Source organism: Pezoporus flaviventris, unplaced genomic scaffold (assembly GCF_033815535.1).
Source record: "Pezoporus flaviventris isolate CSIRO_AGI_PZ_B2104156 unplaced genomic scaffold, CSIRO_AGI_Pfla_v1 ptg000143l, whole genome shotgun sequence".
NCBI classification, from domain to species: domain Eukaryota; kingdom Metazoa; phylum Chordata; class Aves; order Psittaciformes; family Psittacidae; genus Pezoporus; species Pezoporus flaviventris.
In genome coordinates, this window is record NW_026892691.1 from 2,242,474 (window position 1) to 2,267,950 (window position 25,477).

A 25,477-nucleotide genomic window follows, 5' to 3' on the forward strand; every position below is an offset into this window, starting at 1 on the left:
GTAATTCTGTTCTGCTGATACCTGAGAAAAAGCAGATGGGTTTCACAAGTCATAGATTTTAAGGTTCTTAGTCTGAGGGGCATACAGAGTCTGGACATTTTCATTTATATCTCCACAGTCCCTATTTAAATATACTTAATTTTAAATTATGTTTTGTAGTTCTATATCAGCAAGTGTGAAAATGAGATATCATATAAATTAACTAATAGTTTAGTGACTTGAGTGCTCACCTGGAAAGTGGAATACCTGAGTTCATCTTCCTTCTCCAAATCATGTAACGTAGAAGCAGCATTTTGGGAAGAAGATAGGGATTTGGTGGTGTGCCAGTTAAGGGTACAGTTGCCTCAGAAGGATCCTGTTACAAAGTCACTAACTTGACCTGCTCAGAGGAACAAACCCCAGAGTACAGGTGTGAGTTATTGCTTTAGAATTCTGCAGTATCCCAGTTCATCATGTCCATTAACTTTTGTCAAGGGAGGCACTTCACTTGACCTTTACCCTTTTAGAACCCTAAATATCAGAGGAAACAACCATTTTATATTTGATATTTATACAGATAAAAATACAGCTTTATTCTCATTTGACATTTATATACAGTTACATTATGGTTTTTCAGATAAATGTCAAATGAAAGGTTTCCAAATCTGACATTTTTTAATAGTATGCCTAAAAATGTTGCGGTCAGATGAAGGGCTGTGATTCATGTGGCACTTAGAATGGTCTACCTGGCTTCTGCACGCAACTTGAAGGCTAATTCCAGCTAAACAGAGATCTGTATGGTAGCACCTGACCAAAAAGGAGGAGAGTTCTCTGTGGAATTAATCAAGTTGAAGTAAACCCCTTCTTCTTCAGTGACACTCTGAGTCTTACTGTCAAAGAGCTGAATGACCATTTTAATTCTGTCAGACTCTAATTCTCTCTAACCAGGTTCTTATAGATATTTCACACATGGAGTGTTTAATGTTTAATACCAGATTTATTCATTTGTAAATACTTGATATTATATAGGATTTTGATTCAGCAGAGTGATACCACAAGGTACTAAAATCACAACACATGTGCAAATGGCACTTCACAGAATACAGGAATTGCACTATACAGTAACCACAGTACAAGTGTGGGTTTTATTACTGTCTTTATAATATGCTCACTGTCAAGATTATGGGCATCCCCAGTTGCCAGGAAGGTATACATGGCTTGAAACTAGCTCAAGCCTATTGCTTTCTTCAGAGTTGATGCTGTTGTTTTTCCAGCTTTTATACTCTATTATTGGAGCCATATAACCACTCCCCTCATTTTTGTCTGCCTAGCTCGGGAAGACATTCATACTCAATTGATGAACTTACTTAGGCAGAAACATTTTCACAACCAGGTCATCCACTCAGCTGATCTACAGCCACCCTCTGGTCCCTTTTATGTTCAGCTAAACTCAGTTTCCTTTGTACAGCTATGGGCAGTCTCTCTCTCTATTCTTCCCTGAGTTTTATGAGCATATTACCCATCACCCCTATGCTGTGAATCTTCTCCCAGTGTAGAGGATTATTGATTGGCCACAAACTTGTAAGACAAGTCCAGTTCTTTCCAGAAACTGATAGGATGAGCATTACATCAGAAAAAAAGGATAATGGCAAATCAAAACCAGAGTGATTCTTAATATATGCAAGCCAACTGTCATCTTTCAGGGATTTTTATCTATCTGCCTAATACAGTAAATTAAATTTTCTCTTCCAAAAATATGCAAAGTTCACTTGTGATCAAAGAGAGTTGTTCTTGAGTTGGCCCAGCAAAGTAATATTCTATTCCATCGAGATTACTTCAGAACAGTTTACTAAAGGCACATGGGATTTCTTGCAGCATTTCTGCAATGCTGTTGACCTCAACTGTTGATACTATATTCTGTGTGTAAGACCTTGAAATGATGTGACTAAATACTGACAAGTTTTCAGATTTGTCAATAAGTGACTTTGCAATCTATTTTACAGTGGTAGAAGCCCTTTTGGAAAAAGTTTCAATTATACTCTTTTATTGCCTTACAGGATTTTATTTTGCTCTCCTACAGGAGAAAGGGACCGAGCCCCACAGCAGTTCATAAATGTACATTTATTGGCACACACAGAATTTATGGCCTAATGATTAATAGATCTTCTAGGAAGGCTCTGTTTTATAGACACAGTTACCTCTAGTATCACTAAAAGTTACTGGCCAACAAGATGTTACCACTGGCTTTTTGATTGGTATCAACCTCTAATAGCAACCATTAATAAAAAAATGTATTAATCATATATTAACAACTTATATTTTATGTATACGCTGCAGTGAATTATGCTCAAGAAAATCAGAGAGCTCTAGTACATTTTAGTCTCATACAGAAGAATGAAAGCGGCAATCTTGCCCTCTCGAAAGATACAATTGATATTGTGGGCTCTAGACCTATCTTTTCAACAGGAACATGCATTTCCTTGTGAGGTACTGGATCTCTGCTTTTTTCCTATATTTCTGTGAAATCAAGTATATGAACTTACTTCAGCTGTTCATGGAGCATGTTATTCAATAATACCACCTTATCCTAGCAGCATGCCAGAAGTATGATTCAGTGTCATTCATTACTGCTGTGGAACAAGACAGTGAAGAAAGTTCAGAGCGAGACAGTTTTCATTTTCACCCAGTCTTCAGGTTTTCTGGTTTGAAAATAAATTATTATGAATTATAAAAAGATATTTCTTTTCCTTTAAGTGATAAGTTTGATGATGAATCAGAGAATGTCTTGACATAAACAAAGATCCTATTACTGACATCCATATTTTGATCATGAAAAGGAGTTTCTCCCATCAAGAATCTATAATTATATTGGTTGACCACATCACCACTGCAGATGTGAGCAAGCATAATACTTAAAGGCAGAAAGAAAATCTGTATAGAGAGGACTCTTTTCAGCATTTTGGTGTATGCGCAGATAAGTAATGACAAGATAGAAGGGAGAGAACTAGAAAAATGCTGGAAAGTAGAATTATGAAACTGAGTAACGCCGTGTTTACGCACTGGTTATCTCCTGGATATTTTTTCTTGGACTCGGGGATGGTGAGGGAGGCAAAGAAACCTTTAACCCATTCTTTCATGTTATTGGCTTTGAAATACACGAAAATGTGTCTTACCATTGCAGACTGATCACCAGGAGACAGATCTGTAATTGCCATACAAAACATTCCCAGCATGGCACTGCAAAAAAGAAAACAAAACCAGGTACAGAGTCTTGGGTGACATGGTTTAGTGTGTGGTGTCCCTACCCATGGCAGGGGGGTTGGAACTTGACTATCTTAAGGACCCTAATTATTTTATGATTCTATGTCAAAATTCCATTTTTGTCATCTTCAGATAGAAAGCTCTGAACAAGATAGAAGGGTTTGTCTGAAGTTTGTTAGACATGGGAAGCCTATGGAAAAGATACAAAAGCAGATCCAGATCAGTCTGTTGCTTTTGATTTCCAGAGCATTCATAGGACATCGCTGAGGACATGATTATAAAATTGAAACCTCACTAAAAATATTAGGCCTGATTTTCTTAAAGGTGACTTTAACTGTCCAAGATGACACATATATGTTAAGGAACAAGAAATTTAACTCCTTGTCCTTAAATGCATGCAAGTTTTATGCCTCTTCTTTCATTCATGTCACAGGAAAAAAAAATAAAATTGCCCAGTTTTCTCTCCAGGTTTGAATTTTCTGTATCATCACTGTTGGCTAAAAGACCTATTATAGGGAATGGACATAGTCAAACTTTAAGAAAGCCATTTGAATTTTACCAAGAATAACAAATATAATAATTCTTTTTGTCATACGATTAAATAAACACCTGAATTAGAAATACTTGTTTGGTGCTAATCACACATGGTATCTGCTTTGCTATTCTTCCTTTAAGACAGCAAATACTCCCATGGAAGATGCTGCACGTGGATGACTTTACATTGCCCAAATCAGCAGCTAGATAGCCCTGGCCAATTTTTCAGGACTTCAGAGAGAGGTCTTTCAATTTCTGAACACCATAAAAGTAATTAAGCTTTTTTCTTCTCCACAAACTAATTGTAATGAAAATTTGCTTCACCAAAATGACACAGATGCCAAATATGAAATTGACAACTTTCATACATGATTTAGATTCAGATTTAGCATAGAATCATAGAATCCCAGACTGGTTTGGGTTGGAAGGGACCTTAAAGCTCATCCAGTTCCAGACCCCTGCCATGGGCAGGGACACCTTCCACTAGAGCAGGTTGCTCCAAGCCCCATCCAACCTGGCCTTGAACACTGCCAGGGATGTGGCAGATACAGCTTCTCTGGGAAACCTGTGCCACCGCCTCACCACCCTCACAGGGAAGAATTTCTTCCTAATGTCAAATCTAAATCTCTCCTTTGTCGGGTTAAAGCCATCCCCTCTTAGCCATAAAGAAGTAGTTTAGTGTTAGTGCAATTAAGATGACTAATGGGTTAAGTCTCTGTTTTTACTCTATCTTTTTATTCTTATCTAAACTGCTATCATAGATTAACACATAAAGTAACTTGGAAAACAGAAATAAAATATTGTTTATTCTATGTTCAGAAAAAAACATGACACAAAACAATGAGATATTGAAAATGAGTTCTACTTTACCTGAACTGTTCAAAGATTAAATTCCCATTTTTTGTCATATATCATCAACTAAAGTACTTCTTCTAAATTTTATTAATTACCTATCCCTATATAAAGAAGCATCTTAACACGGATTGAAACAAATTAGACTATGCTTCTTCAAAAATGTGTACTTTAAATTTAAAAGAGAATGTAAAAAACCCCAAAACACAATATGCCTTTTAAAAATCAGATGGACCAGTTAGAAAAGAATGGTCATTGCTACACTTAGAGTTGTGTTTCAGTGTCTGCGCCAGGTTTGCTTTTTCACCATAAAAAATTCACAGATCTAAATTTTTTTTAGTAATTTATAATCCCAACCACTGAAATTAGAAACAGATGCCACTTAAATGAAAAGGCAGTGTAGAAAAATTACACAATGTGTTTTCCATAAGATGGGGGAAGTGTAAGAAATAGGAGAAAAAGATTGTGTCAAGTCACACAGTCAGAGGAACAAGGACACTCCTTCCCCCCCCCCCCCCCCCCAATTATCATTAATATAAGATAGAATGTTTAGCATGATTTCATCCTTACATGTTAATATCTGAAAGAACTTGCACAGTCAACATCATCACTACTTATCTATCATTTATATCTATATCAGAGAACCTGAGGTAAGAAAGTTCATTACAGGTTTCTAGTCCGGTCTGGGTTTGAATTTGGGGTTTTGTTTTATTTTGGTTCCTCTCCCTCACCCCCCACTGAGAGATACGTTCTACTATACCAAACAATATTGTCAGCAAATAAGCAAACTATCAAACTAAAGAACATCTACAAAGAGAATTAAAAGGCAGACAGCACTAAAATTTTAGAATAGACAAACGGATGTACGAGAAGGGAGGACCAGATTTGACATGGTACAAGTGTAGCTGTTTGCACAGGAGTTACGGAATATTTTATTGGCTAGAATTTGTTGGCAGGAGGTTATTAAAATAATAACAATAAAAGAAAACATACATGAGATGACATCATTTAAAAAAGGCTGTATCAGCAATACAGTGTTTTCAGATAAAGTTCCTTACACTAATTAGGCTCCTAAAGGACAGGTTGGGTAGGAGACAGTCCATGTAGCATGTCATTCATTTTAAGGCTATGCTGGAACAATAAAACCTGATTTTTCTTGCTAGGAAAAAGCTGAGTTTATAGCCAGCATGTTAGGGGAAATGATCCTGTCAGAGCAGAGAAAACAACTAACAGAGCACTTGATAGCTAGTTTGCTTTCCAGTGCCTCCTTTGCATTCACAGAGCTTGAAAGTCACCATCTGTCAAATTGCTTCAAAACTACAGGAATAATTTTGTGAAATCCCAAAGTATGAACAAGATGTTTCATCTTTCCTTTCTCTCAAGGTTTTCTATTGAGATTATAGAATGCAAGACTTTAAATTTAGGGGTATAAGAGAAGTCACAACATAAAACTAAATATAAGAAAACAGATTTTAAAACCTTTGAAAAGTATAAGGTCATGAAATACTATTGCTTTTTAATTATGATGATGTACATCTTGAGAAAATGTGAGAATTAAAGTCATAGTTCTCTTTAATCTGAGAGAAATCAGAATCAAGTCATTTTTGACTTTGTCTCCCAAGCTCTTAAGGTTGCCTGATTTTATAAGAAAAAGTGATGAATTTACCACATTGAAACTGCATTTAGTGGAAATGGAGATTGACTCCTAATAATTGTCCTGTGAATACGAGAAATTAAAACAAAACTTCTTTTGCATACTTTAAATACTGTATTTATATATTACATTTATTACCATTAATTAAAAAAATCAGATGGAAGAAGACTATATTTGTTTTTTCATACTATTTTTAAATGGTATTATATTATTAATAAAAGTGAGAGTTCCTGATTTGTGTCCAAGAATGTTAAAATCCATACTGTTAGAACTAAATGAAGAAACAATTAAAATAGTATTACCAAAGAATCTCTTAGCTCAATTAATCTAAACTTGAAAGAATACTGAATTATCCTTTCTGTATGAACAGTTTTGAGTAGTTAAGAACTTTGCAGTCAAAAAAGTTTTAATACAATATTAATAAGTTTGAAATTAAACAGTGCTGATTTTAATTTTTAGCCAAACCAAGGAAAACTTTGGTTTCATCAGGCAAGTTGAAGGGACAAGGAACATGTTTTGCTTCAGACATTTTCTAACATTTCTTTTTTCCATTCCTACACAGAAATACAGAATTGCCAAATATTTTATTAGAAAATTATCAGAATGTTTAATTTTGCAACAAACCAAATTACAATTTTTTCTTAATTTCTTTTTTTCTCCTCTCTCATATTAGACTTTTGATGTTTTCACATGGTCCAAAACCTACAAATTCAGGCAGAGTCAAGTGCCTATAACTTTCATTTGCTAAATACTGGCAATGGGGTTTACTAATTTATTTATTGATATAATAGTGGTCAGGAGATTTTCTTGACAATGGGAATCTTAGATTTTTATCCTTGATTTCATATTTTGTCCAATGACTCTATAATGCAAAATACAAACATAGGAATACATGGTAGGGTCAAAGTTTGTCTCCTTTCAGGTTAGCTGTAAGTCCCAATACAATGGGCATCTCGTGATCTTTGATCCTTATGAGTTTAAGCACTTGCCAGGAGCTGATGTCAGCACATAGCTGTGGGTTCGGACTTAAGCATCTGAATTCTCATTTGCCCCCTAGACAGGTAAACCCTTTACCCAATTGTGCCCTAAATGCCTAAATTATATGTGTAAAGGTTAAATTCAACATGGCTAGGAGACAGGGAAAAGGAAAACATCTAGAAGCTGATTCTAGTGGTAGGGTCAGGAAGCATCAGAGCAGGGCAGACTATGTGCAGAGCTCTTTCCTAACGATACAAGAAAATGTTGCATTCAAACCAAAACACATGGTGGGAGGAAGAGGGGGAGCTGCTTGCCAAGTCAAATATAAAAAGGCACTGCCCTTGCAGTGCCCTGCAGTCCTGAATTTAAGGAGTGGCACTAGATGGGAGAAGAGCTGAAGTGAGTTTTTCTCTGATGATTTAAGAAATTGTTATTATAGGCCTTTCTCAGAGAGGAGCACTACTGGAAGATCATAGAATCGTTAGTGTTGGAAAGGACCTTAACATCACCTAGTTCCAACCCCCCTGCCATGGGCAGGGGCACCCCACACTAAACCATGTCACCCAAGGTTTGTCCAACCTCACCTTGAACACTGCCAGGGATGGAGCATTCACAACTTCCCTGGGCAACCCATTCCAGTGCCTCACCACCCTAACAGGAAAGAATTTCCTTCTTATATCCAACCTAAACTTCCCCTGTTTAAGTTTTAACCCGTTACCCCTTGTCCTATCACTACAGTCCCTAATGAAGAGTCCCTCTCCAGCATCCCTATAGGCCCCCTTCAGATACTGGAAGGCTGCTATGAGGTCTCCACGCAGCCTTCTCTTCTCCAGGCTGAACAGCCCCAACTTTCTCAGCCTGTCTTCATATGGGAGGTGCTCCAGTCCCCTGATCATCCTCGTGGCCCTCCTCTGCACTTGTTCCAACAGTTCCATGTCCTTTTTATGTTGAGGACACCAGAACTGCACACAATACTCCAAGTGAGGTCTCACAAGAGCAGAGTAGAGGGGCAGGATCACCTCCTTTAACCTGCTGGTCACGCTCCTTTTGATGCAGCCCAGGATACAGTTGGCTTTCTGGGCTGCAAGCGCACACTGAAGCCGGCTCATGTTAATTTTCTCATCGACCAGCACCCCCAAGTCCTTCTCCACAGGGCTGCTCTGAATCTCTTCTCTGCCCAACCTGTAGCTGTGCCTGGGATTGCTCCAACCCAGGTGTAGGACCTTGCACTTGGCATGGTTAAACTTCATGAGGTTGGCATCAGCCCACCTCACAAGTGTGTCAAGGTCCCTCTGGATGGCATTCCTTCCCTCCAGCATTCCTTCCCTCCAGCATATCATACTACTGATCTATTTCTTAGAATAATTACTTTTTTTTCCTCATTCTGCCCAGATCTTTGTTACATGTCAGCATAAAAGAAGGCATAGCTCATGTTTCAAGTAAGTAATTTTTCATTAACAGAGTCATGAATCTTGTGACAAGTAGCACTGATCTTCAGACTGCCCAAACCAGAGCTTCTATCACTTACTTATTCAAGATGATACTTTCTTAACTACAGTAGGTTCTGAAAACAAAACCATAACAGATGACTGAATTTGAATATAAGAGATCATAATCTTTTTTAGGGAATTTGGCCACACAACAGTGATACTATACTCTGAAATCTGCTTTCTCTTTCATTTTATTGTGCTTGGCCTTTTAGCATATGGATTTTGGTGAGATCTTAAGGAACACAATTACAGTATTTTTAGAAATACAGTGAGGTTACTTAAATGATAATCAGATATTCTGAAAAGTCTCCAAGGTTTTTACAAAATTTAGTATTTGTGGAAAGTACAAAAATGGAACATCTTTTACCTGAAATATCTTAATGATCTGCATATTGTGCTAAAAGTACCCTCTTTATGAATGAAAATTTAACATAGTTCTTCATTTCAGCACACCTCAATTAGAATGTTAAATGACCTGTGGGAGACTCCGACTTTTTTTAATTCATTGTCTGTTGTGATACCAATTGTGAAAGAATGTCAACTTTAGAGAAGCCACAAATCTTATTGAATTGGCCTACCACTTTACTTGCTGTTGCAGCGTCATAAACAGTTGTGCAGCACAAAAAATTGTGTCTCTCCAGTAAAGAACCTGATGCATTTTTAAGTCATTCTGGGGAAGTTTGTATTTCAGTTTACTGCCATTTACTGCCTAGACAGAATTAATTTTTTGTTAAACTTTTGCATTAATCTTGATTCAGTCTGTCTCCCCCTCTGTTCTGTTACTCTGTATTACTTTGTTTTTTCTTCCAGAAGAACTCTGGCAGTAAAATGAATGTTTCCAGTACCTGAAATATAATGCAATTACATGAATTTCCTGAGTTGAGCCCCTATTTGGTTACCTTTGGGGAAGGTCCACCAGTTGGGGTTGTGACAGGAGTCAGCAGAGTTCTCCATGAGCAGGGAGGGGGCAGAAATTTCAATGCTTTGGAAAGACTGTTTCCTGCAGTGGCCCTTCAGTACTCACCTTTTGTTTTCCCACTCCAGTGAACGCGTGATGGGAGTGTTCAGAGACAGCCCTCCAGTAGTGCAGACAGAGCACGGTGAGGGCAAAGAGCTGGGAGGCAGGAAGGGGAGTAAAGCAGTTGCACACTTCACTGTAGAGCGTAAGACAAGGCAAAAAACCCAAAGGTAAATATGTAAAATTTAACTAAGTGTATGCGTTTGGAGGAATTCTCAAGACTGGTTCTAATGAACAAGGTTTATATGCACAACGGGGAATAAAAGCCACAAGATAGTGATTTTTAAATCTGAAATTTTAGTGTAGTATGTGTTTGTTTTGTTTGGCTGAAGCATCTTTTTTATTTACTACATTGAACGTATGACTGAAATACATGTGTACTGTCTAATATACTGCTTCTCTCCCAACAGTAATTTAAGGTGAATCTCATTAAAAGCCCTCTTTCTGAACAGATAAATGAAGCAATAATTTATTTTTAATGAGGTAAGGTGATTTCTTGCTGTGCAAATGTGCCTAGACCCTGTAAAAACAGTGTTCCCTTTCTACAAAATGTGGATAATGATGAGTGTTTATCAATGCATCATTGTCCTATTTGCTGCTAAGACTGACCTAGTGAGCTACATATCAGAACTGGGGGCTACTCTGCTAATAAAAAGGTCAGTATTGTTGTTGTGAAAGGGCACTGTTTCATTGTTTGAATTATTATAATGTCATTGGCATAAACTTCCAGAACTTTGTTTGAATTCTTTGTTTTTCAGGGAAGTATGGAAAGGACTGAAAAGAGTGGGAAAGGTGTTCTCCAAGCACAACATGACAGTTGTTTTAGAAAACAGCCAGAAATAAGGCTGAAAGTATACCTGGAAAAAATACCAGCTTCTGAGATTTCTCCACCAGTGACCCACAAAAAAAATGACAGGAAACAAATTCCTCCAAAATAAAAGTAAATTGTACCCTGGATCCAAACCCACCTGAACCTCTTTTGGTCTACTTAACATAAAGCATTCTGGATAATTTGGGAATTTTTAGGTGTCATTATATATTGGACACTTCAGATTGTATTAGGATAAGGTGACCAAAATTGCATTTTGTGGATTTTTTACATTATGCCTAGGTTTGTTTTTTCTTTAGTGTTATCTAAATTGCTTTGTGACATTTTCATATTAGCATTACAATGTTTATTACTGGTTTACATTTGGCTTTTTTTTTGTTTTTTACATTTTACTCATGGTAACAGATAGAAATTCTAATCTCCATCACAGACCTAATCCTAATTTATTTCATAGTTCTCCTGTGGGGACTATATTGTATTTTACACTAAATAAATTCTATTTCTTACTGTCTTCCTAATTTTTAATTTATGATAGTCATGGGATTATTACTCATACCTACATGTAGCAAAGCCCTAAAGTACAGAGTTATCTAATTTGATATAAGGCATTGGAAAAGTTCAGATTTATGCAAATATCTCTGCTTTTAGATACAGGCATAATGTAAGCAGAAACTTTCAAAGAAAATGCATACTTTGGTCAATCAGCATTTGAATTAGTATCTAAAAGATTAATGTACATTGCATACAAAATGTTAGACCTGAGAAAATCTTGGAAACAATTTTCCTTTAATTTCGTATTTGCTGAAAAACTGCTTCCATAAAATAATGATTAATTCTAAATTGGACTCAAAGAGGGTTTTAACACTGCTGCATTTGCAAGGGTATTTTGTGAATTATTGGCACTTTGTTTTTTTCCAGTTGGAACTTCCTGTGGAAACATACATGTATTTTTTAATTTTTTTTTAATATGTACGGCCAACTCGTTAGCTAATCAGTAAAAAACCACTGAGCTCAACGTGCAGATTCTAGGCAAAGACAAGGAAAGTGTTTTCGGAGCTTTAAATTTCAGTGGCTGGACATTAGTTTTGAAGAAAACAGAGCACTGCCATCTTTTGTTGGAAGAGACTAACTGCAGCTATCAAATGTCAGCTGGAAAGGGTCTGATTTGGACACACTACTTTCTGTTGGAAGGGTTATTTACCACGTAGGCAGATGTTCTTTCTTATTAAACACACACAAAAAAAAAAAAATTTTTTTTTTTTATTTGGTGAATATTTTCTGAGGGAGAAGACTTCATACAGGTATGAATAAGACTCAGAACCTACCATTCTACTAGACTGCTTGTACCTGTATAAACAAAAACACTTCAGGCCAAATCCATAAGTCTAGATATGGTCTTTTCTTACAATAAAAACAATGCATTCAAGTTTGATTTGTTAATGCAGCTGAAGTTTTTAATGAAGAAAAAAAAAACCCAAGTACCTACCCGTAACCCACGCTGCTGCTGAATCACAGTTTATTTTCTGAGAAGAGAGATCCAAGTCTGGGGTGGTCAGAAAGGTCTTTGCTTTCTATTGTGTACCTCGGGAGGAAGGGGTGAAATATAAAATGGTAGTTAATGTACATGAAAAACTAGAAACCTTTACATCTCTGATTTTACTCACTTGTATTATGGCAAATAATAATTAACAAATACTGTTGCTTCATGAATGAAGGAGCTTGTAAGAAACAGTGACATTTCATAGTGCCACAGAACCGGGAGTTCTGTGGGTTTACAATAATTATTAATTCTTAATTTCCTTAAGTAGAAAGACATGTCAGATCCACATCTGCCATTTTGGTATGCATAATTTGCTCATTTTTACCTACTACTTCTTATTTGAGGGCTTTTTTTCTGACAGTTTTGTACTGTGGCAAATCAGGACTCTCAAATCTGCATTTGACTGCCGGTCTTTTTCTGCTGATGTACAGTAGATCACCTATGGGCATCTGTAGTTTGATGCCAGCACCTCAGTCGGAATTAAAAAAAAAAAAAAAAAAAAGAAAAAAGTTGTATGTTCCCATAATTTAATAAATAAGCATCTCCTGTTCTTCCTTCCTCCCACACAATAGATTTCCACCTGGAAGTTCAAGATGGTAGAAAATGCTTATGACAAAGGGAAAGGAGTGAATATGCCAGATGGTGGAAGGACCCTCATTAATGTGAGTGCTTGGCTTAAAGCATCTTTACCTGTATATCCCTACTGACAAATATTAGTCCTGAGTATGTAGAACTGCCACCAGCCATCATAAACTGCAGTGGGAATGTGAAAACTGAATTCTCCTCCACAACTGTGGCTGTAAAGATTTCTTTATATTCCCCATTCAGATGCTACCCAAGTTTGAACACTGGGCATATCTAAAGGGCAGCCACTATATTCTTGTTTATCCAAGCCCCAGATGACCTAACCTCAGTAGGAATTTTTTATTTTTTTTTTTTTTTTCTCTTTTCTGGGAATATCCAGATCTATACTATAAAGGTATCACTTTGCTTTACAACCAAAATTGTTTTCTAAACCACTCTCAATACTTTCATATAAAATGTCTTCTCCTTTGGTGTCTCTAAAATTAGTTTCCAGGTTACAGTGCTTGACCAGACATCAGGGAATCTGATTTATTTAGTTTCTAAGGTTTCAAATGGTCCATTTCCTTTAAAAAGTGTTGAATCAAAACATTATATGCTTTATTTATATTTTACATGTACAGGGAATTAATTGGCTTGTATAAAACAAGAACTGCCAGATCTTAGTCTTTGTATATGTCAAGAGCTCAAATTTAGCAATGTTCCAGTAGCTTTATGAAGGAGCTTTGGAAGTGCATTAATTGCCACACAGCTCATCTTATTGAAAAATCAAATGGGAGAGAAGTTCACTCAGTATTAATAAAACATATAACTCTCTCCTGCCAGTTACCAAAATCTTTATGTTTCAGTGTCATTAATGCTATTTGTGCCTTCCATAAGCCCAAGGCTAAACAGATCGGTGTCACCAATGGCTTCAGCAAGTCTCTGAGTAAGTAGACTAATTACATGACCTCATGCATGTATTTGGATGTCTGGGGCATGACTGCTGTAAGCCTGAAGTTATGAAAGAAGAGACCTGTAACATCTTGTTATTCATCTATGGAATGGCCTACAGATCTCTGCCTTGCCCTTAAGAGACTATCCTTAAATCTGAGATATAATATTTAGATAAAATAAATATTCTCGTAACCCTTAGAGTTATATAACTGTCACCTCTTTCCAAGTCTGAAATCCAATTTGTGGAATAAAAACTCTATATAATCCATTTTGATAAAAGATAATTAGACTCTTAATATATTAATATATATTTAATACATTAATATATTCAATCAATGCACTTACTTACCATGCAGTTTTTATTCTTAGTTTTCCCAACAGGCTATGGTAATGACTCTTTCACAGTCTCAAAAAAATGAACTGCAAAAAATCTCATTTGACTCTGAGTAAAATCTATTTGCTCAAACAGCAAAATGTTAATGAGCATACCCCTATTAATTTCTGTACCTTTTGTTGACACAACTTGTTAACAAGGCTTCACATAAAAATTATTGAGCAATTTCATTCTATAGTTTTTTTCTTGAATATGTAAGCACTGAATTTTGAAAGACATAGATGCCACTTACTTAAGTCTTCTTTAGGTAACCTCTCTTAGAGGTCTGGCCATGCCAATGCTTTTATGAATATTAGCACAACTGCACATTACAGAATGCCCAAATATTTTGTTTACTACAAGGATAGTTCAGTATATTTACTGGAGGTACCTTTTAATACACCCATTCTATCCAAGCAATTTTTGCATAAAATAAGGTACCTAAAAATATTAACACTTTTGAGTATTTGCTATAGGAAAGGAAAAGTGTTTATGCCCAAGTCAAAGCTACAGTCAGTTGTCAACCGATAAAACTAAAGCACTGAATTCACTCTTACCTGCTTTAACAGACTTACTTTTCTCTTCTGTAAAAGAGTAAAAGTTCTAGAAAAATAAATATGCATAGTAAAAGCAAGGCTCCTCAAAAGTAATACACACAGCTGGGGTAAAAATGAGAACAATGATGCTTTTCCTGGCTAGGAAGTGATCTTGGACTTCTACTAAGTGAGGGGCAGTGGGCAGTGCTCTGTTTGTTTGCACTGCTAGCTCTCAGTTCAGTTCTTCATGCAACAAAATTGACATTACAGTTTTTCCAGCTCTAGTGTGTTAAAAGCTTGTATAGTAAAATCCTAAACTAGGGGCATGATGTGGGGGATTTTATTATTTTTTGCCTTTTTATATAATAAGCATTATTTTTGTAAACTGAATATGATGAGATGGTTATGGGCAATGCAAAATCCTCATTATAATAATAAATATAGAAGAACTACAAATCACTCATTCAACAATCACAATGAATTTCCTTCCAAGTCTGGGATTTTCAAACTATTCCCCCCATGTCCTGCAGACCAGCAGCCACCTGTTGCTGGAAGTGAAACTACTAGATTGGAGAATTTGGGCGCATCCTGGATTGTTTCTAATTCATTCATGATCTTGTACTTACTAACTGCTACTTCCCAAGTAATTAGGTGGTATCTACTTGCATGTAGTAGAATAACCTCTGTCTCACGCATTCATGCCTCATTTCCTCATTTAATGCTCTTTTCAGTCTTGTTATTTATTTTCTTTAATATTACACTTCCAGCTCTATAGCCAGATGAGTCACACTCGTTGCCATCCACAGCAGCATTCTCCAGGGCCTGTGAAACAATAATTTATAAAAGCTTTTCCACTAAAGTTATATACAGTCAGAGAAGCTAACCTTTATTTTAGTGGCGCTTGAATTAGGATGAAATTCCATTCAGAAAAGATTATTCATAATAAAATGCAGAACATCACCATGTATTTTATATTATTTAAGAAAAAAAAGAAGCCACAACTCCGTAACTACACCACACAGCACAGTGCTGTGACAGGCAGTGCCTGACACAGATTATTTTTTTTCATTCAGAAATATAAAACCCTAAGAACAGGCTGAAAATTTCAGAGGACTTCCCTTCTTTGCCATAAAAAAAGGGAGAACTGAGTTCTCAGAAATTCTACATTAAATACGGAATGACTGATTTATTTTCCTCACAACAGAAGAGTAATTTATCACGTCAAAAGGTTGTTTCCTTCAAGTTGCACACGGTTCCCTGTTCAGCTGTCATTATCCATCTACGATCATTACAGTGTACAATTAGAATTTGGGATTAGAGAGTAATTGTTACCTTCCTGAAGGTGACACTGACAGAGAGACAAGTAAAATGACTGTGAGATAAAACAGAGGTAATCCCTTCTAACATGCATACAGAAAAAAATCTTGCTAGCCAAGAATAAAGGTATCCAGATGCCAAACACGGGAGAATCTATTACGTGTAACAGAGGGGGAACTCCTGTACTTTTTCCATGGAGGAAACTACTGTTGTTTCAATGACATCAGTAGAAACTGACCTGTGAAAGTATAGTACATTCCTTTGTCATTTTAACCACAAATTTCAGTTTATTCACTGAATGAGATGAAAGAATTGTTACTATTACTGTCTTACTTTTCCTCAAGCTAACTCTCTCCGTGGACTTCCCGTGGAATTAGGATCGGTACATCGAAATGCATGCTATGTTCTGTAAAATTCAAGGAAGCTTCAAGATGCTGGCCTGCTAAGACACTTTATAAAATAACCCAGTGAAAACATTTAGTCAGATGCGCAGTGAACTACAAGTCAGAACACAGCACTGCTGCTTGCAGTGTGACAAGCATCATGATCTGCCATGTTTATTTCTCCAAATCCCTAAAGAATAAGATGGCTTGTCGCATTTGCAGTTGTTGAAGGGAGAAAGGCACAAATACTTAACAGCATTTCCATATCAAGAAAGATACCTGTTCACTTGCTGGGAAAAGAAAAATCATGTAACAAGGTATGGATGCAGAATAATTCAGTCTAATGTTTTGTTGCTCTTGAATTCTGTTATCTTGGGTTCCAGGGGACAAATAACAACATTGAACAGACAAATATTACTGAAATGGAGAAAATTTAGGGATTTGTTGAGTTTGTTTGTTTTTATAAATAAATAAATTTACGATTACATGGTAATGTATAATGTACAATTACATGGAAATGAAATGAAAGACTGATTCCTACACTTGTAATTTGAAGTTCAGAACATATCTAAAATGAAAGTATTTTGCCAGAGCAAAAAGAAAACTAGTCAACCAACACAAAACCACCAACAGAATTACAAATTGGCATTGTGGCACTGTGAAGAGTATTCCCTTCCCATTTAAGAAATATCTATATACTTCAAGAAATATCTATATACTACAAGTGTAACCTGACACATTCAAATATTGTAAGTTTTCACTAGTTTAAGAAAAAAAAACAACATGCCAAACATTAAAAATAAATATCACTTTAATATCATTGCAATGCTATTAAAAATCAGAGTATAAAATTTCATGCTCAGATCATTGAATGATTTGGGTTGGAAGGGATCTTAAAGCTCACCCAGTTCCAGCCCCCTGCCATGTTGAACTTCTGTTTAACAATACCCTAAGTCCTTTTCCCCAGGGCTGCTCCTAGCTCATTCTCCTCTCAGCCTGCGTTTGTGCTTGCAGATGATGAACAGGAACATATGTTTTATACCACCTTAAAAATCTACTTGTTTCTTCTTATAAATTGTGCCATTTTTCATACCTGCATACTTGTGAAGACCATGGTGTGTTAGAGGTCTGTGTAAATGTCACATACACAATTTTCAATCTTCTGGTATAGAAAATGTCGGATTTCTGTAATATTCTCTAAGAAACACAAGTGTCTTTGACTGCACACTGACATTGTTAGCAAAGTCCTTTACGACAATAGAGTACATGCTGTAATTTTCCCTAGAGCTGAAAACTCTTTCAAATGAACGTGAGTCAGACAGTACTTTCGGGAATAATGTTGCAAAGTTGTAAATGCTACTTACCATCCCCATGAATGCTGCCTTTTGGAGGCAGTACATCAAGTGTCAGGCACAATGTGAACTCTAGATTGTTGGAGTACCTGTTAACATAGTGATATTTTCAAAGTTGTCTTGCTAAGTTTGAAGAGAAACAGCTATTTAGGTTGGCAAATGAAACAAAGGTTGCACAAACCAAACACATGACATTGTCTGTGACTTGCTTAATGATGTAAATATGGGTCTAGATTCAAAGCTCATTGGCACTTTTTGATCCAGGATAATTTTATATGAAATACTGGTTATTCACAATCTAACACCAGCCTGTTTATTGGAGAAGCACTAACACTAACTAGCTTAGTTTTCAGCACTCTGGCGATAGTTCTGAGAGATCTTTCAAAGACACATGCTCAGCTTTTCTACCTCCTACTAGGAGCCTGCCCCACTAGAATTGTGCCCTCTGGAAGTCTAGCCATGTGGTAGAGGTGATTACGATTACTTTAGTAATTACTTATAAGAAGCAGGAGAAACCACAAGGTAGCACAAAAAGAATTAAATCTGAATTCAACATGAATCATTTACTTCCTTCTGCAAACCTTTTCAGGAGAAGCTTTCTCCTTACTGATGATGATATCGCTGTTGTTTATTTCATGCAGGCTTCACAAAGGTGTGTCTTCTAGGGGTAGGTGCTGTCTTAGATTGCTGACGGTCTTCCTAGTTTTTTGTCAATATTGAACTTTTTAAAAAAAAAAGTTGTACATTAATATTTTCAAAATTGTCATGTTTCAAATGAATATTCAGAGTATTTCACTGTGTGACCAGATTAATAGTTCATAGAAACAAAGTTGGTGAAGCAGCCCTCTATTTTCATAGGCTGGGTGAATATATAGAGTTGATTTACAACAAGTATTCTAAGTAACTTTTTTTAAAGGGCTTGAAACAAAGCTGGGATTTCCAAAGCTGCATATGGCTAAAGTATTCAAAATCTCTTGTCCTGTATGTCCTTATGCCTTACATAGTAGTTCAGGCCTGTGCTTAATGAATGATGCATGAAGGGCTGTTAGGAAGTTGTGCTGCAGGGAAAGACTTTATTCTGAGTCATGAGCAGTGTTGAACTGTAGCCTCATTAATTTGATTAAAGGCATGGCTCATTATAGCCCAGCTGGTTATGCAATTTTTAAATAATACATAGTTTTCCTGAGATCTCATTAATTGAAGTTATTATGCATTTTATATATTTTTGTGACTCTTTGATCTAAACTGTTGCATTATTCTGCTGTTTACATCATGAAATTTGCCACTGGCCATACATGTGCAACACCTGAATGTTTGCAACATAATCCTGCTGATGCTTACCAGATATGTAGTTGAGTTTTCAGCTTTTTGGTATGGTTTGGCATTATGAATCACTAGAAAGATGAATAGATTGCATCCCTTTTGAAAAATAATTATATAACCAGAAAGTACTGCTAATAAAGAAGTTTATAACAGAATTTTAAGAATGTTTTGAAAGAAACTTCTTTTGCCTTTTTTAAAAAGTAAATGCTAATAAGATACAGTCAACAAAATGATCTACTGAAAAATTAGTTTGATAATTGCTTTCATTCATGTACTTCTTTTCCCTGGTGGTCAAAGTTATTAAGGTCACAGTGATAAAATTATGCTTTCTATGAATTGCTCAGTATTTCATACCATGAGGCAATCAGCACTAAATCTAGCACAAACACTATTCTGAATCACCTCAAGAGATGCCAAGTCAGTAGGTAGCAAATAGGCAGTAAGTTTAAAAAAATAATTCATAATAAAGACTGAAAAAAACAATATTGAAAGAAATTCTACAGCAAAAGGAAAAATGTCAGCACTGCAAAGACAACTCACTTGAAACCTTTGGTTCATATTGTCCTTAGGTGAACTATCAATGCCATTTTTAGGAGGAATACATGATGATTTGAGTCATCCAATCTACTGTCTCTAGTGAATACAGAAAGTTGACCTATGTCATAAAAGATGCAGGAAACATCCTGGAATTTGACTCTAGGTGGAGAGAACAGTAATGAAAAATCTCCTTCAAGACATAAGATTTCTTATTTGTGAAGCCCTGGCTGACAGGCTGATGTTTGACATGTCTGGAAGTCTTGTGATTGTCTAGCTCTCATATGATGTGCTCCGATTCTGCAAAGAACTGCTTCATAACTCAATTATAGTTCACTGGGAATATAACACTTTCTAGTAAGGAACTGTGAATGACAGACAGATTCTTAGAACTCCTTGGGGGGGACTGGACTGTAGACCTTCTTATCAAAATCACATGTTCTTCTCCCTCATTGACAAACACTGGTTTTAGAGCTGGCAAATGCTGTTTCCAAGCTTGCCACTTTTGCCAGGCACTGCAAAGATGCATCCTGAAGGTCAAGCAGGACATAAATTACTGAGATTTTCACTTCCTATATGTAATTTTCAAAAATTCTAAGCCTTTACATATACAAAACTTCTAGTGTTGAATAAGAACATGTAAACTAAACCCCATCATCTCCCCCATATTAACTAAATCCAGAGGAGCTGTTAAGGTTTTCTTTCTGAATATTGAACTTAATTCAATGGATTAATCTAAAATATACCTGATGGGACTTAACCAAAGGAAACTTGGTTTTCTGGGAAGTGATTATTATGCTAGCTGAGAAGCTATGAGAACCATGATCAGAACTGTTGACCCAGGCTTTCTTATGAAACATGCTCAACTCCTTTCATAAAATCTGGGCCATTCATACCCTATTTGAGGTGCTCAGGGTTAATGCATCTTTGTGGGATTTCAGCATTTCAGGCTTTCTAGTTCAAACACACGTTCTTCTACTTGATCAGTGTTCAACTTACGCAAAGAACAAGAGAAAGTCTCATTAAACAATATATGAGAAATTTGGCAAATGCCTTATTAATCTTACTGAGATGCATCTGAAAAACAAAGTACAGTCATATAAGTGATACAGCCATCTAAACCATAGAGCTGAAAACCACTGTGAATGTAAGATGGCATACAAATTACCTAGTATAATTCAACACTGTGCTATTACTCTTCTATCTCACAACATGCTGTTGAACTTTCATCCAAATTAACTCGCACCTGTCTTTGACACTGTCATGGTCCTTTCATCTACAACCAGTTTATCTGTATTTTAACAAGATACAATCTTGTCTTTAAATAAGCAAGAGATAAGCAGGCAAAGTTTGAAATCCACATACATGTGGATCTTTGAGCTAAGAAGCATGCAAAGTCATGCATCAAAAGTAATTGGTATTTGAAAATGTTAAAGTTTCCAAAATGTTTTATAATGGGTTTCAATATACAATGATAAAATATTTTGACTCGGGATTTTTTTAACAAACAGGAAAAATAAAAATAAAAACCTCATGAAAGAAAAAATTATATTCTTTTTGGTTTTCCCCTTTAATACACATGGTAATTAAGTGGTAATCTTTCCATTATTTAGTGCTTCTATTTTAAACCTTGTCTACAGAATCATGAATTGTAATTCCATGGCCTATGGAAGCACTCCTGTGATAGACCCCTCTCTTCTATGGTCATCGTGATTTTACATCTGTAAAGAATCGTGAGTTATGTAAATATACTTCTTCTTATTAACTGATCAGAGTTTACATGTAGTTGCAGATTTGCTCTAGAGGGCTCAGCTGGTACACAAACAGAGTTTTCTTGACATTAGTTGTGCTGGGTTTGAATATGGGTTTTTATCAATAGGCAGATTTTAATGATTTTTCCCTACTGTTACTACATTCATAAGGAATCATAGTCAATTTCTTTCAAAAAAACCCTAGAGATTTACCTATTCACCACTGCCAGCAGTTGGACTAGATGACTGTTGAAGGCCCCTTCCAACTGGAGCTATTCCACTCTATTCTATTTAAATGAGCTATGGAGTTGTAGTAAATAACTGACATGTCCTTCTCTAGAAAGAGACCAATTTTATTTTGGCCAGTTTCACTGACAATTCAACTGCAGTGTTGAAAACAGAAGTTTTCCTTACATCAAGTCTTACCTTGCAGTAGTACATGAAGTTCTCAGCTCCAAGTCCAACATCCACTCTTCATACTCAACCCCTAAAGACTTCCCAAGCATGAAAATGTAAATCGCCTGTTGGAACAAGTTGGGTTTTCTGAAAGAACGAAACCAAAGTGACTGAAGAGCCTGGGTTAACTTTACAAGACATCTATAGGATGAATTCCTTTTAAATCCCAGTCCAGTTATTATGCATTTTACCCACCACTCAAATAGACACAGGATTTACCCCAGGGAAAAAAAAACAGAAATATGATTTCACAATTTATACAAAATAACAGGTAAATGAACAGTTTAGATAATAAAGAACTAGTCCTTTCAAAACAAATTTCTAGAAGACATGGTTGTGCAGCCAAAAGCTAGTGTAGAGTTAGTGAACCACAACTAATCACTTTTCACTGTCTCTTTGGCTGTCCTGACTGTTTCTCAACAGAAGCTTGGATGCATTTTTTTTTTTCTGAAAACAATGAAAATGTAAAGTAGCCATTAGAGCACAGAAGTTTGGGTCTTTTGTCTTTTTCTAAAGCAAAACTTCAAAGTGTTGGGGGGGGGGGGGGGCAGGAAGGGGAATTAAAAAACCTGAACTTACTTTTTAGCAAAGCTAGCATATCAAGAGGAAAAAAACTGTCCTCAGCTGCTGCTTGGAAAATGGACCATCCAAGCAAAACACATCCCAGGAACAGAATTGTGGAAGACAGTTAGCTATTTCTGAGATGAAATATTTTGTTGAATTGAAGAGGACTGAACTTACTTAGGTGGAAAGACTTAAAGAAGGAAAACTGTCTGGGATCAAAGAACCATGGTTCAGTATTATCATTTATTTAATTTTTTTAGAATGAGCAGATTTGGGCAGGTTGCTTGTTAGCACAGTTACATTCTTCTGGGCAAATTGCTATACAAAATAGAACTCTGAACAGACACACCAGTTTTTTGGCAAGAGATAGATGAGCAGGCACAAGCATCCATCTTCACTGTGTGTCTTATCCTCCCAGGTGATGGCATAATTTGCTTCATGGTCTCTAAGCATAATTCTACCAATAATGATTTTTTTTTTTTTATAGGAGACATTTACTCAGGAACATTCAGAAGCATAAGAAATGGTTCTGCTTTCTAAAAAAGACAACATAGCTAATGTCCATGCTCTAAGAAACTTTTGGGAGCAGTATATGCATCAGACAGCTTGTTTATATAAAGCATAAGCTAAACTGTAAGATCACAAAAAGATCTAAATAATACAGATGTTTCTTATCTGTATAGCATGTTTCCTTCCAGTGCATCTCTGATCTTTTCAGTATTATCAGACTTGACTTTTGGGCAAAAGAAGCAGCTTGTAACCAAAAACACCAGAGAATTCTTACTTTCTGGGTACATGCAGAGCCTCTATTTAAAGTCTCATACAAAAGGTTTCTATAGAAACCTGGAGGACTCAGCCAACCAGTACTAAAATGCTGAACCCTGAGGCCTATACAATATCCACAAACATATTTATTCCTCCTAACAGCTCCTTAAGTCACTGATCTCTATCATGCTGAAGCATAACTACCTTCTTAATATATAGTGTTATACCTTACACTAGCATACTCTATCTTTGAAAATAAAACAATCTGGTAACTGTTAAAACCATGTTTTTAACTCAGGTCCTTAACTGATCCCATAGCTAGTGAATTGGAAATTAACTCTGATCTCCTTTCTGGCATATACTATCTCCTAAGACTTTTTTAAAGGAGATGTTTGTCCTATATATAGTTATGTTTCAAATTGTTACTCACTAAAAGAGCAAGTATTTTTGGTTCCTTCTGAAAGTCATATTTCCATAGTGATGCCGAGCTGACAAAAATATGCAATACATCATGATAACTGAAAATTAACTCACTATCACAGATACTGCTCCCAGATGCCATTTTAAACTTCCTCTGGAATATTATACTGGTACAAAATTCAGGTTTTCCTGAACCTGATTTTAATATATGTTCAGTATGAAGTATCCTCTCCTCTTAATTTTCAGCTTGTTCCTCGTTTCTCTTTTGGGTTGTTTGAGTTAGTTATCCTAGGCTAAAGCAGAGATAAGGACTCGTTTCAGGGTCCGCTCCTGAACAGCAGCTTGGATGGGACTGTGCTAGGTTTGGCTTCCTCCTCCCTGTACAGTGAAACACTCTCCTCATAAGCACTGCACAGTCCTCCAGCAGGTTTCCCAGCAGACTTCCATTCCTCATCTCCACAGCATCTCTTTCCCCTGTGCTCATTTTCACATTATAGAACCACCAGGGTCATCATTATTTCTCCATGTTTGTCCCCTGGAATGTCCATAAATGCTTATGTTCTGCTGGCTTTTAGGGCTACACAGAACTCCAGAGAGAGATACACATTGGTTCACCAATGCTGAAAACTCACACTGAGCAGAGGGTATATAGCACAAGACAGATGGAAGTCAGCTCAACTCTCTCAGTTAATTTGGGCAGTGCTTTCAATGTGCCTGAAAGGACAGACCATGTATTTCTCACACCTGTTTAGTGGGAGGTTTTTCCTTGTGCAGAATCTTTCTGCTTTCTTGACAGTAGTCTTAGAAATGCAGATCCCTTCATTTTCCTACTTCTGACATTCCACTATGGTTGAATCTCTGTTAAAATAACATTTCAAATATAATTTAAGTCCATAAATATAGTAATATTTCCTTTCTGTTAAACCAAGAATCACCTGCAGGAATGACGGAACTCCAAAGTTCAACAGCACACCAATATTTCACAAAGAAATGGCTCTCCAAGACAAATTGGGCATTCATCTCTCTCTTGAGCTTGCAGAACTATGATACTAGGACATACCACAGACACCAATTCCAAGGATAATTATTCATACCATCTATGAACAACTCGCCCAAATGTTGTGGAGTTTGGGGCAAGTTTATCTTTATAAAGAATTCATGACATACCTCCTTTCAATCATCTCACATCCACCCACACTGACATTTCACAAACCAAACTTATCCGTAATACCTCTCAACGCAAGGCATTTTCTACACATTTGTTCAGGTCAGCGTGCAAATGTTCTCACTTTCCAGCCTTAAAAAAAGAGAAGGAAAATAAAAGGAAAAAAAAACACATACTCCCACATTCTTGTACAAAAGACTACTCAAGGTCAGGATCAAGAAAAAAGCCTTTTGTCCTCCCCTTTTGTCCTCCTCTTAGCTTGTGCAGTACCTTCTTTCACAGAGTGCGCAATAAATTTCCAATCAGAATTTCGCATCTCTCTCAAGCTCTTTCTCCTAGGGGAAGCAAGATCAGACAGAATCAAACAGACAAATGTTACAATCTTTGTCCAAATGCCATTGCAAAAAAAACCCAAAAAGAAACACCACCACCCCCCCCCCAAAAAAAAACCACCCAAATATAAAAAAAAAAAAAAAAGACCCTCTGAAAAAACAAAAACCTCAATCTTTATTTCTAAGTAAAATCCTCACTGTAGCTTATTTATGCCATGGTTGTTGGAAATACCTTTTGAAGCACTTTACAGCAGATTTGCTGCCTGTGTCTTAATTGCCTGCTAAGTTCTCTAGACCATCTTTGATTTTTACCATTTTTTGATTTTTACTGTCTTTTTACATCTTTGATTTTTTCAAAGATGTAAAAACTGCTGAACAGCCCTTTTTCCAATTCTAAGGCAACAGCTCTGCTTTTCTCTTGGACAGACCTCAATGACATACTTCACATTAAAAAAAAATGACAAGAAAAACAACGAGAGGGTTCTTTTTATGGCAAAGCAATAGCTGTCTCAGCTGAAGACAAGCTTCTGTGCATGACAGTTATTACCATCAT

General features: G+C 36.4%; 2 long non-coding RNA genes across 2 annotated transcripts; both read right to left on the bottom strand.

Moving 5' to 3' along the window:
* Nucleotides 1-234: 234 nt before the first annotated feature.
* On the bottom strand, nt 235-12,555 carry LOC133282840 (uncharacterized). Its single transcript, XR_009747721.1, has 4 exons — nt 12,082-12,555; nt 9,648-9,862; nt 2,558-2,609; nt 235-379 (listed from the first exon to the last, which is right to left on the bottom strand). It is a non-coding gene; the product is annotated as an uncharacterized LOC133282840 (long non-coding RNA).
* Nucleotides 12,556-15,159: 2,604 nt separating this feature from the next.
* LOC133282836 (uncharacterized) lies at nt 15,160-24,719 on the bottom strand. Its single transcript, XR_009747719.1, has 3 exons — nt 24,595-24,719; nt 18,196-18,335; nt 15,160-15,384 (listed from the first exon to the last, which is right to left on the bottom strand). It is a non-coding gene; the product is annotated as an uncharacterized LOC133282836 (long non-coding RNA).
* Nucleotides 24,720-25,477: the final 758 nt, after the last annotated feature.